This window comes from Orycteropus afer, unplaced genomic scaffold, assembly GCF_000298275.1.
Source record: "Orycteropus afer afer isolate SDZICR_OR568_19922 unplaced genomic scaffold, OryAfe1.0 scaffold00017, whole genome shotgun sequence".
Lineage (NCBI taxonomy): Eukaryota > Metazoa > Chordata > Mammalia > Tubulidentata > Orycteropodidae > Orycteropus > Orycteropus afer.
Window position 1 is genome coordinate 7723931 of NW_006921604.1, and position 2969 is coordinate 7726899.

Genomic DNA, 2969 nt, shown 5'->3' on the forward strand with positions numbered 1-2969 from the left:
TATTTTGGTCATGTTGTCAGAAGGGACCATTCCCTGGAGAAGGATGTCATGCTTGGTAGGGTGCAGGGTCGACGAAAGAGGAGGAGGCCTTCAACAAGATGGATTGACATGGTGGCTGTGATGATGGGCTCAAGTATAGCAGGGATCATGGAGCTGGCATGGGATTAGGCAGTGTTTCATTCTGCTGTGTATGGGGTCGCTATGAGTCAGAAATGACTCAACGGCACCTAACAACAACAACAAAGCAGTCTGAAAATTGACTAAACATGCAATTAAGATACATTGATTGGAATAAAAAAGTTGGTAACAAAGAAAAATCACTGGTAGTTGGAAAATATGGCCTTGGTGATAGAAATAATACTGGAGATCACATGATAGAATTTTGCAAGACCAATGACTTATTCATTGCAAATATCTTTTTTTCAACAACACAAACAGTGGCAATACACATGGACTTTGACTTCACCAGATGGAGTACACAGGAATCAGATTGATACATTGTGTCCAGACGCAATGGAGAGGCTCAGTATCTTCAGCCAAAACAAGGCCAGGAGCTGACTGTGGAACAGACCATCAACTGCTCATATGCAAGTTTAAGTTGAAGCTGAAGACAATTAAAGCAAATCCACAAGAGCCAAAATGTGACATTGACTATACCCCTCCTGACTTTAGAGATCGTCTAAAGAACAAATTTGACGCACTGAACACTAATGACCAAAAACCAGAGGAGTTGTGGGATGACATCAAGAAAACCATCCATGAAGAAAGCAAAAGGCCATTAAAAAGACAGGAAAGGAAGAAAAGACCAAAATGGATGTCAGAAGAGACTCTGAACCTTGCTCTTGAATGGAGAGTAGCTAAAGCAAATGGAAGAAATGACAAGAGAAAACAGTTGAACAGAAGATTTCAAAGAGTAGCTTGAGAAGACAAAGTCAATTATTGCAATGAAATGTGCAAAGATCTGGAGTTAGAAAACCAAAAGGGAAGAACACCCTCAGCATTTCTCAAGCTGAAAGAACTGAAGAAAAAAATTCAGCCTCGACTTGCAATACTGAAAGATTCTATGGGAAATATACTGAACGAATGCAGGAAACATCAAAAGAAGATGGAAGGAATACACAGAGTCACTGTACTAAAAAGAATTGGTCAATGTTCATCCATTTCAGGAGGTGGCATATGATCAAGAACCAATGGTAATGACGGAAGAAGTAGAAGCTGCACTGAAGGGATTGGTGAAAAACAAGGCTCTAGGAACTGATGGAATAACCATTGAGCTGTTTCAACAAACAGATTCCATGCAAGAGGCACTCACTCAGCTATGCCAAGAGATTTGGAAGACAGCTACCTGACCAACTGACTGGAAGAGATCCATATTTGTACCCATTCCAAATAAAGGTGATCCCATGGACTGTGGAAATTATTGAAGAATATCATTAACATCACACGCAAGTAAAATCTTGCTGAAAATAATTCAAAAACAGTTGCAGCAGTATACTGACAGACAGCTTCCAGAAATGCAAGCTGGATTTAGAAGAAGATGTGGAATGAGGGATATCATTGCTGATGTCAGATGAATCTTGGCTGAAAGCAAAGAATACCAGAAAGATGTTTATTTCTGACTGACCATGCGAAAGCATTTGATTGTGTGGATCATAAAAAACTGTGGATAACATTGAGAAAAACAGAAATTCTAGAACAGTTAATTGTGCTCAGGAGGAACCTGTACATAGAGGCAGTCATCTGAACAGAACAAGGGGATACTGCATAGTTTAAAATCAAGAAGGGAGTACGTCAAGGTTGTATCCTTTCACCATACTTGTTCAATCTGTATGCTGAAAAACTAATCCAAGAAGCTGGACTATATGAAGAACACGACACTAGGATCGGAAAAAACAAAACCAAACTCACTGCCGTTGATTGTTCCCAGCTCACAGGGATCCCTCCTTGGGTTTCCAAGGCAGTATCTCTATGGAAATAGATTGCCCAATCTTCCTGACAAGCAGTGGCTGGTGGGTTTTGAACTGCCACCTTTCTGGTTAGCAGTCAAAAACCTTAATCACTATGCCACCAGAACTCCCATCAGGATTGGAGGAAGACTCATTAACAACCCACAATAAGCAGATGACACAACTTTTGCTTGCTGAAAGTGAGGATGACTTGAAGCACTTACTGATGAAGAGTAAAGACTACAGTCTGCAGTAAGAGTTCCGGCAAGATGGAGGACTAGGCAGAAAGACTGCACAGACCCTCTTCAACAAAGAAAAGGGAAACCAATTAACACAGACACAGAAGATAATCTTGGACCCCTGAGCCTTGAAGGGAAGGATACAGAAGTGGACTAAACCCCAACTAGCAGAAGAATTTGTGTGAAAATATCAAAAAAGGAGACATATGGAGCTGTGGTCTGGCAGCGATCCTGAACAATCCTGACGGCACAGACAGCTTGGAGATTCCCAAGTGGTGGTAGGACCTAAGAATTAACCTAAAAATCAACCTGCTAGCCAGGGACTGCACGGAGGACTGTGCTGGGTGGCTGGGGAACAAACGAAGAAAGTGAAGAGAAAGGTGGACTGAACTGTGGACTTTTGCCGGTCCGGAGGACACCGCCATTTTGAAGGTTTAAAAAGCGGCTTGACTATTTTGGATATTAAAAGAGACAGCGCTCTTGCAGATTCTTGGGGCTTAAGAACACATTCTGCTTTCCAGCAACCCAAGGACACTCAGGACCTGCAAGACTGAAAAGGTACGACATTCCTCTTGTTACTCTTGTACGGGTTAGGCTGAAGCAAACCCAAGCCACCAACATTTCAGTTAGGAGCTTCCTCTGGGTGTCAGGCCCTGATGAGACAGCCTGATAAGACAACTGAAGTGACAGGACCCGCCAAGACTGGAAAGTCCCATGCAGTGACAAACTTCCTCTTGTGAAGCCCCCTCATGATAATTAAGTGCAGACCCATGCTAACAGCTAA

The 2969-nt window shown here is 42.4% G+C and overlaps 1 protein-coding gene across 1 annotated transcript in view; it reads right to left on the bottom strand.

Moving 5' to 3' along the window:
* The window catches only part of TMEM131 (transmembrane protein 131), a 334956-nt gene that overhangs the window by 247172 nt on the left and 84815 nt on the right, over window positions 1–2969 (bottom strand). The window lies entirely within an intron of this gene.